General features: G+C 40.7%; 1 protein-coding gene across 6 annotated transcripts in view; it reads right to left on the bottom strand.

Annotated features, from left to right (window-relative positions):
• ZBED4 (zinc finger BED-type containing 4) overlaps positions 1 to 15,883 on the bottom strand; it is a 22,589-nt gene extending 6,706 nt beyond the window's left edge. Inside the window, exons 1-4 of one of the 6 annotated variants that reach the window (XM_042815743.1) lie at positions 15,813 to 15,881; positions 10,384 to 10,458; positions 953 to 1,132; positions 68 to 227 (exon numbers count right to left, since the gene is read on the bottom strand). The gene's annotated coding sequence lies outside the window, so the exon portion shown is untranslated. Of the gene's footprint in view, positions 1 to 67; positions 228 to 952; positions 1,133 to 10,383; positions 10,459 to 15,623; positions 15,640 to 15,812 lie in introns of those variants that run through there. The other 5 variants (XM_042815747.1, XM_042815746.1, XM_042815745.1 and 2 more) reach the window with 5 other exon arrangements.
• Between the last annotated feature and the right edge of the window lie 92 nt (positions 15,884 to 15,975).

The raw sequence follows: 15,975 nt of genomic DNA, 5'->3' as shown, positions 1-15,975 counted from the left end.
AAAAAAAAATACTTTCAGACACCCAGACACCAGAAGAGAACTCCAGAATGAAAAGAAAGAGCCTTACGTTTCCATGAGCCGATTCACTAACACACTGCCCAGTGCTTTCCACAGGTTTGTGAAATCAGGTCCAGCAGCAGAGACTAAATTTACAGCCCTCAATATAACACTGAATGAAATGGAAGTTAGCAATCACACCCATATTGATGATATGGAAGCACATACATCTGGGATGAGGATGAGAGTGTAAGACAGTCAACATTTTGAACAGAAGTCAATCAAATAGGATTTTTAAATTCTTAATGTGAATTTTGATCTTATTTTTGAGTGTGGAATACTGCAAACATGCAAAAGCATGAATATTTAGTGAATTATTGTAATATGGGATCATGGAATAGAAAGTCTCGCAAATATTCCACACAGAGTTTAGAGAATATAAATTATGCATCTAAGTGCCAAGCTGCAGTAAGCGCATTACAAATTCTTAGCTGGATTCACATATAATGCAAATACCCATCAGCAACAGCTTCTGATGAAAGCAATTTCTTCATCTCAAAATAGGTAACCACAGTTCTAGCTTGTAACTCTTAACTTCTTTCGCATTAGGGAGAAAAAAATAAAGAAAAAGAAAATAAAAACCACTCGCAAACACAAACCAAATACAAACATCAAGGCAAAAAAAAAATAAAAAGACAGTTCTAGGCTCTTAGAGGAAAAAAAAAATCCATGCAGATGCTGCACTTGTGCTTGCCCCAATAACCACTTCTTAAAGCAGCTGAACTTAAGGTTGCTGAGATGGGAAGATAAAGGAGCCCAACTGCAAACTTCCTAACAAGACCTTACTAGATCGATGTTCATTAACAATATACATTGGCAATGGTTAGTTCTTAATCACTACTATTCATTATCACCATATATTCAAATAGGTCCTAATCATTTTATCCTAAATTACCTTTCGGTACAAGATACCACTGAGCAGAAGCCAGGCAGTTAAACACTGATGACTGTGTTCCTTGATGGTCTCAGTTCAAGTTGAGGTGAATAGATGAGAGTTAGCCTTGAACAAGGAACTGCAGTTGTAGACCTTCTTCCCTACTTTTCCTTGCTGTGCTTTTGATGCTTGTCATCAACTCTACCAAAAAAAAAAAAAAAAAAAAAAAAAAAAAAAAAAAAGGCGTGGGAAGTAATCTCATCTGCTCCTGACATGATTATCTCATTTTCTTTAGGACCAGAAACTGTTCTGGTTCCACCAGAAATGCTTCCTGCTTATTCAGTATCCTTTGTTTTAACTTGCAGATTTTCATTCTTCAATTGTTGATTCACATGTTTTTCTGTCCCCTATTTGTGCAATTAACATACATCTCCCTTTGCAACTACATACTATTTCTGTACTCATGCTTAGCATTAGTAGGGGGGCTATGCTACCAGCAGTGTTATTAATTACGCTATTTTATTTATAACTGAGTTTAAGGCAAGAAAACACATTCAGTCTATTTGATAGGCATCCATGGTTCCCAAGAAATTTCAGAAGTTGGATGCTCCTTGTAAGACTTTGCATGTCATTTTTTCAATTTTCTTTTAAACATTCAAGTCTGATCTCTATTACATTGAGTTGTACCATGTCAGGCTGTAAAATTAAGTTGAATTCACTCTCCTTTAGCACCCCTGAGGGTGGAAAAGGAAATTTTCGTTAGAATGTAGTCCTCAACATGTGTAGGTTTAGAAAGAGAGAGATATTTTTAATCTCTGCCTCCCAGGCCAACTCCTTGCAAGAATCAATTGGTTTTAAAAACAAATAGAATAGACCATCCAATTTTACAGTTTTATGGTACCCTAGAACAAATTATGAATTTCCTTATGACCACCTAAAGTAGCTACAATTCTATTAATTGAGACTTCTTGCAAATAAAAAAACAAAAAACAAAAAACAAAACAAAACAAAAAATCTTCAAGGAAAAAGAAAATAAAGTAGAGAGCAATTATCTACTCAAATCCACTTTTGGACTATTAGACCCTAAATGGCAGTAGACAATCAGTGGCTTGCTGTGGTCAGAAGCCTGCAGAAACATTTTTATAGGATTTTCCATTCAAAATTGGATTACTGAGAGTGTGCAGTGGTTGATGAGAAATGTCAGGAGAACATCACTGATCCAACGAGTGACACAGCAGACTGCTGTGACCTGAAGAACTCAGGATGAATGAGGTGAAGGATAGAAATATCAGTGTTCTGGGGTTCTGCTGACATGTATTACCTTACAGAGAAGTATGAAAAGCACACAGGAACACTGAATCATGAGCAGATTATTTGTTTCTAAAACAGAGAGTGTCCTGCAAGTTTTAAACAATTTAAAATTTTAGCTTGGGTAGTCAGGTGATAATCAAGGAATTGATTATATTATAGAACCTAACTGCAAAATTAACAAATCTGAATCTAACTAGAGAAATCAGAGCTACAAAGTTTAAGTTATTCACCGTGCACACATCTGCAAAATGCAAGAGTAAGTGGTTTAAAGAAAGATGCACAATGTGGATGTAAAGTGAAAGCAAAACTGTTTACTAGTTTCAAGAATCAAAAGTAGTGACAGATTTTGTGAGTAGGAAGTAGATAAATACCCATTAAAAACAAATTGCGCAAACATTTGCACAAATGGATGTTGGTTTAGAATGACTAGTGCTAATCTTGTTTATTTTTGAAATTCTACAGGCATCATTAACAGCATCAAGTGCAAAGAAAATGCTTACAATTATACAAGCAATGAGAAAGACACATTTTAAGAAATTATTATTAGCTCCCACGTCAATGGCAGGTACCATGCTAATTAAGTAATATTTTCTTGAAAAATAACACCATACCAAAAAACTGTAAAATTAACAAATCCTGATGAAGGGATAGCCTAGAGAAACTTTACTCAATTTTACAAACTTCTCAAAGTAGCAAAATTAAGAACAGTAACAGATTTTTTTCCATAGAGACTAACTTTGACAAGGCTTGGCAGTATAGATCTAGAGAAGCTTGCAAGATACTGAGCGATTAGATGAGGCATTAGAAGAGACATCAGCATTAGCATGTTAGTTACATTCTGCCAGGATGTGGGTCCTATGCTTAGGTCTCACTGAAGTTCACAGGAACCTGCACAGACATACAAGCATGAACTAATGGATGTAACTATATAATTGGGATCAAAGTAGAGAAAGTTAGGCTTAATGAAAGAAACAAGTTGTTCTGGACCTCACGGAAAGTATGACTTGTGGAGATCAGTTGGGAGAGAAAAAAGGGTAAAGCTGTCTTTACTATTCCATTACCTTTCCAGACACCTGAAAGCCAGAGCTACAGCTATTTCCTTTAATCCTGAATGTCTATGAGTTGTAGTCCACGTTACATTAACCCATAATTTCTGCAGTTTTGAAAAGGTATTCTCTCCAGTTTGCAAAATACCCTCTTATGTCTGCAACCCCAAGGGCTTCATCTGGACACAAGAGATTGAATGATGGAAACAGCACCATCAATGCTGCATGCTGCTCTTTGTTGATAGGAATAATCTTCACCCTAACTTCATACTGGGACAGAATATAACAATTAGGACAATTGCTAACCGTATCCTGGGTTGCATCAAGAAAAGTGTGGCCAGCAGGGACAGGGAGGTGATTCTGCCCCTCTAATCTGCTCTTGTGAAACCCCACCTGGAGTACTGTGTCCAGCTCTGGGGCCCTCAATGCAAGGGCATGGAGTTGTTGGAGCAGATTCAGAGGAGAGCCATGAAGATGATCAGAAGGCTGGAGCACCTCCCCTCTGAGGACAGGCTGAGAGAAGTGGGGCTCTTCAGCCTGGAGAAGAGGAGGCTTTGGGGGGATTCTATAGCAGCCTTCCAGTACCTGAAGGGGCCTACAGGAAAGCTGGGGAGGGACTTTTAAGAAGGGTATGTAGTGACAGGATGATAAGTGGCTTCAAAGTGGAAGAGGGTAGATTTAGACCAAATATTAGGAAGAAATTCTTTACTGTGAGGGTGGTGACACACTGGCACAGGTTGCCCAGTGAGATTGTGGATGCCCCCTCCCTGGAAGCATTCAAGGACAGGTTGGTAAGCAACTTGGTCTAGAGGGAGGTGTCCCTGCGTACAGCAGGGGGACTGGAAATAGATCCTTTCCAATCAAAATCATTCTATGATTCTATGAAATAGTAGTTTCTAGGTTTCTCTTGTTCAGCCACAAGCTCCTGGTCTAAATTTCTCCCAGTATGACCCCTCCCAGGTAAGAGGGAGCTTTTCTTTCCGTCTTTCTTTTCTTTTTAATCTATTCCAAATGAGTTTTATAGAGTTGTCCTTACTATGTCTTACATCCATTGAGTCCCTAACTACTCCTGACATGATTCTATAAAGGAAAGGAAAGGAGAGGAAAGGAAAGGGAAAAAAAGGCTTTTGTAATTATTTTTAAGATTCTATTTTAGATTGATACAAACATTTTGGTAGAGAAAAATCCTACAATGCCCTAGGGGACATCTAGTTTAGTATGTCTGCACATACAAGAAAAGACTACAAGTTAGTGGGGAGTGGGAATAAAATAATAAAAAAACAACAACATGGTATTCCAGAAACTCTTAGCCCATAGTATTTCAAACAATTTACTTAAAAGAAAAATAAAAACAAACAGCCAGAACTAACCACAACAAAATACAAGTTCAATCTCAGACACACCAATTGCATTTCAAATGACACAGAAAAAGTAAAATGCTACCATGTTGTATGTAACAACATACACTATCCATCACCACACACAGTAATATATTTACACCTATAACTACCTGATAAGCCTTTAATTGTTGACAGTTTTTCTTTCCTGGTGCACTAAAAATACCATCACACCTCGAAAGTGGTTAACTTCCTTCACACGTCCTTTGCTAACTTCCCATAGCTGCAAGCTATTAAAAAAAAAAAAAAAAAAAGCAGGCTGTACATATGCTAATCATTTGTCACAGGTTTTACTGAGAGACTGCTCATAAAAAAAAAAAAAATACAGATTTGTTGTGGTAAGTAAATTATGTCAATATTTGTCTATGATCCAAACCGTCTCTTCAGAGTTGAAGAACCTTCTTCCTCATTATCTGGTGCAATGCTACCGAAGCAATACTTTCAGGATCTCTTTCTATGCTATTGTTCACACCCACCAAGTGGCAGATCTGCCTCTCATTTGTAAAAATGCTGATTCTTTAAGCAATTACTTGAATAAACTTTAAGTAGGATTGTTGTAAATCGTACACATCAGTTGAATGTTGCTCCAAGAAAAAATAAAAAACTAGGAAGATTTTAGATGCCTTTGGACATTTTTACCATTAGCATTTTTGTATTACATGCTAATAAAATAGGGGCTTATTCTCAGAAATGCTGGAAGAGAGAAAGCAGTTTTACTAAGGAAAAAAACCTAAAACAAATGAAGTATGTACTGTTTTGATATCCTGCCTTAAATAATTCTATAGACCAAACTGCTTTTGGTATCTCATGCTGCTCAGTTTGGGGCTAAGGGAAGGGAAGTGTTCTAAAAACAAAATAGGAGGCTAAAATTCAAAGATAAAAATAAGAACAGAAGTATGGAAACATGCATCAATATTATCATGGAACAGGAAATAAAACACAACCAAGAACACAGGAACAAGAGATAAGTTCTGAAAGAATTAGAGATGAAAGACACAATATTTATTCCATGCTGCTACAGAACAGCAATCAGGGTTCAGAAAAGTGTCAGAAAACTCGAAGCAAAGCTCCTCTGACACTTCTCCCCAAGTGATGAATCCCTCTGCTTAGCCCATGGGCTCTTCTCTTCCTCCTATGCAGAGTACAGCTCAAGTACAAGTAAGTTATGAGTTGTTAGTTTGTGTTTTCTCTCTTGATGAGTCCAACGAACAGATACTGCAGTAACTTTCTTTAAATAAAAAAAAAAATAAAAAAAAAAAAAAAAAAAAAAAGTTGCTAATCTTTAAGCTCAGCAAGAATGAAACCACAAGAATTTTAAGGGCTTTTCCAAGGAGTTAAAAGTGAGAAATCTGTAAAGGAGAAAAAGGGAGTTCTCAGCTCTTCTCAGGTAGACAGAGAATGAGAAGAGCGTTAGGAGACTCACACCACACCTACTGAGACTTCCTGGGACTCTTGCTGTAAACATCCACTGAAGTATTGCAAGAAAAAGGCCTCACAAAACCTAAATAGGATCTTTTATAGAATATAGCACATAATATTAAAATGCTTGAACTTTTTATATTAAAAAAAAAAAAAAAAAAGAAAAAGTATCTTTTGAACTGCTAAGATTATCATGAATATCTCTAACAAAGATCAGGTATAAAGAGGTCTGCTTTAAAAACGCTTCATAACCAACCCACTAAACGTAACTTTGTGTTCACATTAATGCCATCTTGCCACTGCCTCAGAGAGTGAACTCAGAGAGTTTCACTTGTGCTAATTTGAGATTTTCCATCCTATCCATATACATGTAATAAGATACAGTACTGTACGTTTATAGCAAACAGTTGAGCCCTGGAATTGCAATCCTGTGCACATCAAGGCAGGTTAGAAGGAGAATACAATTCATAGTCCCTGAAGATCTGAAGTATCACAGAATGGCCTGGGTTAAAATGGACCACAATGATCATCTAGTTTCAACCTCCCTGCTATGTGCAGGGTCACCAACCAGCAGACCAGGCTGCCCAGAGCCACATCCAGCCTGGCCTTGAATGCCTCTAGGGATGGGGCATCCACAGCCTCCTTGGGCAACCTGTTCCAGTGTGTCACCACCCTCTGTGTGAAAAATATCCTTCTGTTTTTCACTTGAAGCAAAGAAAAGACCACCTCAGATACTTTTAAGAAGCTTTGAAATACACTTTTACATTGCCAAGGAGCACAAGAACAGGAACAAAGTTCCATAACACGTGCAAGTACAATCAGCCATGCCCATAATGGAGTGAACTCTTCAATACCATTCTTAAGTTCTGGGGTTTTTTTTGCACTTCTTGAGTAAATTCTATGTTCATCAGCAACATCCAACATGTTGCTGACATCCTATTCTAAGAATCAATAACCTCAAAGCTGCTCCTAGTATCTATGACAAAGGGTCTTTTCCCCGTTCACCTCTCTGTGGGACATGTTCTCTCTGCCTTTTCCAGACAAGGTGAGACTGTGCAGCAAAGGCACAGCTGACACAGCCATCGCAGCCAGGAAAGCTGGCATTGTTTCCACTAGCATCACATTGAGCATTAGCAGGAAATCCAAAACAGACACTCCTGTCTCTGGCAAACAAATAGCTCAGTCTTCTTCTCTCTAAATAAATGGTTTATAGGAAAGCCATACTGTTGTTGTAGACATGAGTTCTAATTTAAGCAAATAGAATTTTGCGCAAGGAGATAATGAAAAATGCAATTTTAATTTAAAAGGAAGTTTTTTGGAGAACCTATCCTAACCAAAGCAAAGCTTTAATTTTTGTAACGCAACTTATAATTTAAGTAAGTTTTCACAGAATAAGGATGCATGGATGTTTTTTCAGAGTATGAGCTAAGACATTTTTAGTACAAGATTAAGTAAAGAAAAGGATTAGCCGCTGCTGTTCCCACTTGCTTGATTTCTATAATTACACAATAAAACAAATATTTTGTGATGTATAGAAAACGGAAATTAATAGAAACATTTAGAGAAAGAGGAAGGATGAGGACTTGATCTTCATGAGTACCACTGTATTTCCTGGCCTAAACAGATTACAGTCTCCCCAACAACACAGTAAGCCTCAGAGAATAAACTCCACACCATTATGAAGGGAAAAGAAAGCAATTGCAACTCCCCCGATCGCCCAGTGTCAAATGCAAGCATGCTGCCATCAGTACGGTCTGCACCCTGTGTGGCTCCCTGAAATCTGGCCCATTCTGCTGCTTAAGTGGCTACTAACACACATCTCAACAAGCGAAAACCTCCCATGCAGTGAGAATCTTCCCATTTTTTTTTGTCTGTGGATCACTGTTATCAGCATATCATGTTCTCATCTTTAATACACAAGAAGGAAGGAGAACCACAGAATAAAAGCAGAAAGTAGAAGACAATTGCCATCATCTGTATTGGATTTCAGCATGGCTTTCTAGTCCCACAACTTAAATAAGAAAGGCTGCCAGAAGCTGGGAGCGAAGAGTCTGTGGGAGCACTAAACAGGCAGTAGTTCAGTGCTGCCCTTTCTAGCTTTTCATGACACACCAAGAGATCGATCGGATCCCTGGAACTTAAGATCTAGTTCCTGATTATCTAAACTGCGTATAATACAAGTTCAAAGGCTTTAATTCTCATGCTGAACTTTAAAGGACGTTGACCTATCGTATTTCCAATCTACTGACAGCTTAATATTTCCATCTTCTGAAACTTTTCAGCTCTGCATACATATCCATTACCAAAAGAGTGCCCAGTGAATCACTAATGAAGGAAGCATGACAAATGGAAGGAACATTTGCAAAATGCTAGCTCTTCAGGCCATGCTACTCAGCTCTATGAACCAGCATGCAACCATTTGTGCATTCACAGTACAGTGCAATCTATAGTGGCGAATGTATTTCATTCTGCACACTGATACACTGAAACATACAGGGAAAACAAAGCTAGTCTTCAACTATCATACAGCAAGGAGAAATTTTTTAAGTGCAAGCTAAATTTGATAGTCCTTTGCAGCCCAGCACTTTGCAGAAAAGCAATCCCCAGCAAGAAATAGTATTACACACTGTTGCCAGGAATTGGGCTCACATGAACCTCACAGGTCCCTTCCAGTTCTGCATATTCTATGATTCTATATGATATATTACTCGTATTTCACACTCCCCAAAATAAACATGTAAATATGGTTGTGTTTTATAAAATATTAATAAAATAGTTAAAGAAAAAAGAAAAAAAATATGAATTTTGCAGAAGCACACAAACATCAGTACACAAGTAATAAAATATATGTATTTTTCTATTGGAGCTCATGTTGGCACTAAACACTTAAAGATGTTCTGGTTGACAGCAAAAATCCAAACTGCTGTCAACACTTGTATCATCTGGATTGTAATAAAAACAAAGTTATTGAAGATACTAACACAAGATATTCATTTTTAGTCGACAGATAATAATAGAATGGATATTTTCGTTGGAGGGTTTTAGCCTTGAGAACCACTTTAGGTAGAACTATAAAAATCTAGAGTGCTTGACATCACACAATGAAACAGAACAAAGTGATCCTTAGGTGAGCGTATTAGAATTCAGCATCAAATATGAGTGAACTTCTAAATATTCTGTGAAACGCAACATCATCCCTTTTCTAAGATTCCTTTACAGTGATCAAGAATTGACTCAACAGGCTGCTGCAATCGATGACTGCTCTTTCCAGTTCTTTGGCTATGCTATGGACTTCGAAAGCACCAACAATTAGCTTTGCTTACACTCTTGACAAATAAATATCCACAAGCAGTCTCAGTACATAACAAAATCCTCCACATATTCTGCGTGAACAATCTAGGAAAGCTTTCCCTGAAGAAATGAATCTGAATCATGTTTTTATTCTACTTTCCTCTGGAGGTTAGTCTTACATGACTCCACCAAGACTTCTTTGCTCAGCATTTTACCTCTTAAACTTTTTGTCCACGCTAAAATGCATGTCAGCAAATCACATAGCCAAAGTTGAACTGTTTTTATTGGAGGAGAAATGGGGAGGAGTAGCACTATCTGAAACACTATACAAAAATAACAGTGTTATTTTTAACATAACAGTGTAATTATCTACACATAATTGTTAATCGTCATATATTTTTAAGCATGAAATTGATTTTACACTTCCAAAAATCTGTAACCACAACTCAAACTGAATGTATAAGGAAAAGAATTGTTTCAGACAAAAACCTTAGAAGAAAATACTTAAGTTTACTCTGATCAGTGAGAATGCAAAACCAAAACAAAAAAAACCCTCGAATGAGGCAATTGTACTTGGGGCATGGGATGAATGCAGAGCATGCAAGTTACTTCCCTCTTTTTCAGGAGGTAAACTGCAGAGTGAGGATGTATATATGTCAGCTGTTACCACAGAGTAGGAGGTGCACCATAAATCATACACCAGTTACTATTAATGTAACACTGTAAAGATATCCAGGCTTACAATGTTAATTTTTAAATCTCAGACACTCACCCAAACCTCCTGCTAAATTACTCAGCTCCACACAAGCCGATTCAAATACATAATTTTTCATTTATAGATAAATGAATCTTTTTCATAGATAAGCCCCTTATCTATTGTCAAAGTCTAAATTAATACTAGCAACAATAAAGTAAGACCCTAAGCAAACAAGCAAGCTATCCACTAACTAATAAACAAGGGAAAAACAAAAAAAACAAAGAAACTTACATATCTGTTCTGCTGCATGCAGGAAGCTTCATTTGAGGTTAAATACTTGTTACTCAAACTTAAAGATGATTGTATCTAAGGAAAAGAAGAAAGTAATTCCTTTTAAATAGAACTTTTTAGTCACATCATCTCTTATAGCAGCGAGTCCTGGGACATTTCAAATTTCTCTTTAGATCATAGCTCCAGGAGCTGTATTCATGAAAACTTGGGATTTTGAAAAAAGAAACAAAAAAAGGGGGTGGGGGCCTTATTTAGTCACACAAGTGTCAGGAAAAATTAGATGTTTTCAGTACTAGAGCCTCAAAACAAAAAACAGCAAAACCAAAAATGAAAACGCAAAACCATTAAAAGATATTTTTTGTACATGCCTTGATGGTCCATGGATTCTTTTTCCACTTAGGAGTGACAATATGCCATTTTAGTCTCCAAAATGAAGCCGATGCAACAAACTCACTTCTCACCAAAGTAGTCTGCACTACATTACAACAGCTCAAGGGAGCCTGTCAGCACCTTTTAATGCACTACAGGATTCACCTGGAAGCTTCTGCTTCCCTTCCTGAGCCGAATGTATTGCTTACACACTGCACCTAGCATGGCTTTTAACTAACATGTGATAACATAGGATAAGCACAAGATTATCATTCCCCACATACAAGAAAGGAATGATTACAAGCAGAGTATATTAAGCCAAAATTTTGGCAAGGCACCAAAAAACAGCAAAATGGTCCATCACAGGGCATATTTCTCTAGCCCCACTGACCACACAGACACAAGTTTCACAGTGAAGAGTCCCTGGCTGTTTCACTGCCCCATTATATTAAAAAACGAAACAAAAGCCATCAGAACACCAGCAAGGTATCTTTTGCAATCTCAGAAAATCCAGTACACAGCATTGTCTACTCCAAACCCAAATGCAAATTAATAATTAAATAAGAATTTTAAAAAGCTGAATTCTGCAGTGCTTAATGGATGAGGCGTCATCCTCTTATGAAGATTTGGACCAAGCGCCAACAGGGCTGCATCTTTCCCAGCAATCAGTGCTTACTGCACATTAGACTGTGAATCAATTGTGTAAAATACACGTATTTTTTGAGAATCTCCTTTTGAGAAGGAAAACCCTGGTTGCATGCTTACCATGCATCAGCAGATGTATTACGTGAAAGGTCTTTTACTGATATTTGCATTTAAAAATAGATCCACACTCTCTGTTCAGCAAGTAAGAACATCTCCCAAACTCTGTGCCTGCTAACTTGACTGCTGAGACCTTCTGCTGTCCCTTCTATAAGGTGACACGGGCACAAAGCAGAAGGTGACAGCAAGGTGAGCAGACCCACCCCATTCCCATGGCTCCCAGCTCCTTAGGGAGCTCTGGGAGATGTGGATTCAGGTCCTGGGGCAGGGAGGGGAAGCAAACCTGGCTCTCCCACATTCCTTGCAATTCCAGAGCCATCAGACTACAGGCAAGAAAGGGTACGAATGCACCATCTTCACCCTTCCTGGTGTCTAAGAAAAAAAAAAAAAAAAAAAAACCACAAAACAAACAGCAACTTCAATTCTTGTTCTTTCATTCATTAATGATGATTGTAAAACAGTTTCAGGCTGGGCCAAACATTTCATTCAAATCAAGTTGATGTTTGGATTCTCATGATTGTTTCTTTTAGTGAAAATTACAAAGAAAAATGTCACTTTAAATGCATCTAATCTTTTCTTTAGAGGCAAGAACAAATTCAGGAGAGCACATACAGCAGAAAATCAGAGCAACTGAATAGAAATGACTCCACTGCATGGAGGGAAGAATAAATCTGTGGGGCAGAAGTGACGACAAACTAGCAAACAGGACATGGAAAATGAGAGATCCAGACAGTTTTCAAACAGCCATAAAAATGAGGTACTAATTCTTCAGTGAATGATAGTTCAGCCCTACATGTTATTACAAAGCAAACTGGGAGGGGAAGAGGACAGAGATAGGGAGCAGCAATGGCCAAAGCTCACTGCTTGCGAGTTTAAATAAAGATTATGGTAATGCTGTAATATTTCCTATGGCAACACCTGCTGAAAGTTAATACTACATAAGTTATAGAGAAGGCTAATAGAGAAGGCTAATATCGCTCCCTCCAATGTGTGTTCAGTATAAAAAAAAAAGTCATTTGTTCTGAATGATTACACTTGAACACAAACAAGGCCCTTAAGAACCAAGGTCTTTCCCCACTGTTATTTTAACAGACTATCACATTACACTCTGTCTCATCACAAAAACAGCAAACAAAACTCTGCTACCACACATTTAAAATATTTATCACAATGTAATTCTGGATAGCAGTTTCTATGCTTTGAAAAAAAATGATAAAAGCTTTAGTTCTTCTTGTGTGTGCTCTACACTCCATATTTCACATAAAAGCTATCTACAGGTTATGAGAACGACTCCGTTTTTTCAATAATTGGTTGAAATTAAACAATCTCACAGTTCAGAACTGTTGGCAGTTATTGATGATGCTTGCAGCAAATACAGAGCAAGTAGGCAGAGCTGAACAGAAAACAGTGTCCACTTGCCAGATGCAAGAGAACACCTTTTTGTGAAGCCCATTTGAAAAGTGTATGCTAGAACAGAAAATACTATGCAAATCACATTCATTTATGCTGATATTAATAAAAATACCCAAGCTATCAATATTTAAGAAAAAAAAAATAAGTGTTCAAACTTGATGATGAATTACACATTATGAACACTATGGCCCACACTGTGCAAAACCCCATCTAAACTATGAATAAGAGTGTTTTCTGTCTGAAAATAAGCTAATGTGCATGTGTAATCTCACCTATCTGCATAAAGCAGATTATTTTAATTGCACATTACACCAGCAAGCCCTTCATGCTCATTTGGAAGTTGAGAACTTGTGCAAATTAAAAGCAAGCTACAGAAAACAGGACTTAGAAAATCTGCTCTGATGAAGACTCCATGTCAGAGTAGTAAAACACGGCAAAGTGTTGGGAGATACGACCCAAAACATCCATGTTAATTCTTGATTTAAACTTTCTCAGAGCCACAAAGAAATCTCGCAGAATTTACCATGGTTAGGGTTGTGCAAAATTAGAATAAAACAGCTTCCAAGAAAAAGGATAGGAAAAGAAGAGATACAGCACACTCAAAAGCCATGTAAAGCAGCAGTTATTCTTAATGATCCAGGATTTTGTCAGGACTTCCTCTGGTAACATCTTGTTCTTAAGAATCACTGATAGACAGGATGGTATCATTTACTCCATGTAATGCATAAAGCTAAGATGGAGACAATTTCAAATAAACACCTGTGGAGTTCAGTTGCTTTCTTATTTCCAACTGATAAGCCTTGATGATATACCACATGCACTTAGCCCCATTCTGCACTCCACCACAATCCCACACCACGAGCGCTTCTGCAAACACGATGCTTGCTCAGAATGTCTGCAACCAGTGCAGGCTCAATTAAGAAGAGTCAAAACAGCCTAACAGAAGCAGAGGCTGCACACAGTGGGTACCACGAGCTCAGCACTGCCCCTAAGCTCAGCCAGTACCTGCTCAGCCCTCCACTGCTGCAGGCTGACTTCCACCTTCACAGTGGAACCTGTAACAATTGCGCTTCATACAGCGTACCAGCAAACGTGTTACAGTTGTCAAAAAGCACAAATGCGTAGGGAACACACGTCTCTGAGAGGTGCAGTCGAGCTATTTCATTTACTTTTGTTTTTCTTATTCTCTATCAATTTTTTAACTCCAGAGAACTTCTACACTGTCAATCCCTCAGCACTTGTTAGGAAGATGCAGACGGCTAAATCTGAAAGGACAGAGACATCCACACACAAGAGCATGCTGTACCTCAACTCCCAGTCCATCCTGTCCCCAGCAGACAATACCGGCATTTCCAGGAGTCCACAAAAGAACTCCTGCTGCTTTTGCTAGCAATGTATTCTTTTTTCCCTCAAACTAAATTTCATAGCACATAATAACCAGAAAGCCCCCACTCAGTACCTGTGCGAGCCTTCCAACAGCAGCCTGGTGTCCTGGGGACAGTCAGTGACATATTGAGTGCTCTGCTGCCCCCAGCATGCACCCCACAAACACCAGCCTGAGGATACCTGGCTTGTTTTAAGGCAGACACCAAATTCTTGAAAAACCCTGTAAAGGAAAATAACCGTGTTCCCTCTCTTAAAAAGCAAAACTCTTAAAACTCTCTCTTAAAAAGCAAAGTGCACAATGGGCCATATGGAAAGCACGGCCCGAGAAGCCTGCTTGTGATATGGGGGCTCAGAAACCTGTCTCTGCTTGGGTTGACAGTTGCAGTGTGACAGCTCATGCTGAATTTCTGACATCTCCCAGAGATACCTCCGAAACACGGCACAGCAGTCTCTGACACAGAGCACTGAGAAAGAACAGGGAGAGCCAAACACTGCTGAACCTCACAGTAACGTACTGAGCATCACTAAAGCAAAATGGGTTCTCTGAATGCTGTGACTTCCCTAGCATTAAGAAACTCTTCCACACTTATAGCAGAGTGCATGTGCAGCACAGGGAGCACACGACACCCTCCAAACTCCGTGAGCACTGCAATACAGCCGGCGGCTGCTGTCAGCACTGCCTCGGCGCAGACCTGGAAGTTACAGAAGACATCTTTAAGCGAAACCACGGCGTCCGAAGTGAGAATGAGAAGAGCGAGCGTTGAAGTAGAGCCGCGCACTTTCTCCACGCGTACCAACAGCGGCTCTGCCTAAGGAGGACGGGGCTGGGAGCCCCGCACGGCGCAGGAAGAGATGCGCCGCGGCTGAGGTCACCTCCCCCGTCCCCTCGTGTACCGGAGAAACGCTTTCAGGACCACCCGGCCCTCCTGGCCCCTCCGCGCAGCCCGGGCTCCACTCCGCGCTCCCGCAGGGGCTGCCCCCGCCCCGGAGGCCATCTGGGACGGGGCCGACGGCGGCCACATGGTCCCGGCGCCTCCCATCCCCACCGGGGCCCGGCTCCCGCGGCCTCCCGCAGGGCCGGGCCAGGTGGGAGGGGTGCCTCCGACCCGGCAGGCCCGCACAAAGCCCGACGGCTCCGCGGGGACCCCGGGTCGGGCGGGGGGGCGGCACGGCCCTGCGGCTCCCCAGGGAGCGACGCCCCCCTCCGCAGCCCGGCCCGCCGGAGCCCCCTCCCAGGGCCCCGCAGACAATGGAGCCCGCACCGCCGGCCTACTCCCCGCTTCCTGCCCGCCGCACGCCCCCTGCCCGACCTGCCGCCGCTGTCCCGCGGGCGCTCCCGAGCGGGACGGGGCGCTATCGGGCCCGGGGCGCGGGGCCGCGGCCCGGAGGCACCGGCGCCGCGGAGGCACAGAGCGGGCGGCGGCGGGCGGCGGGGCGGGGAGAGCCGGAGCTTTTTTTCCTGCCCGGCCCCTTCCCGGTGCCGGAACGGGGCCACTCACCTCCCCGGGCGGCCGCCGCAGGGAAAGCCGGAGGTCGCCGCTGCCGCCGCCGCCCGGCCGGGCCCGAAGGAGTTAAAAGGAAGGGCCGGGCGGGCCCGTCCCATTCATTAGCTGGGCGCTTTGTCTCCAGCCGCCGCCGCCGCCGCCGCGGCGCTGAGCAGGC

Source organism: Centrocercus urophasianus, unplaced genomic scaffold (genome assembly GCF_019232065.1).
Source record: "Centrocercus urophasianus isolate 14NV4802_14NV808 unplaced genomic scaffold, USGS_Curo_1.0 seq_15, whole genome shotgun sequence".
Classification (NCBI taxonomy): Eukaryota; Metazoa; Chordata; class Aves; order Galliformes; family Phasianidae; genus Centrocercus; species Centrocercus urophasianus.
This window is presented reverse-complemented; position numbering and strand designations above follow the sequence as displayed.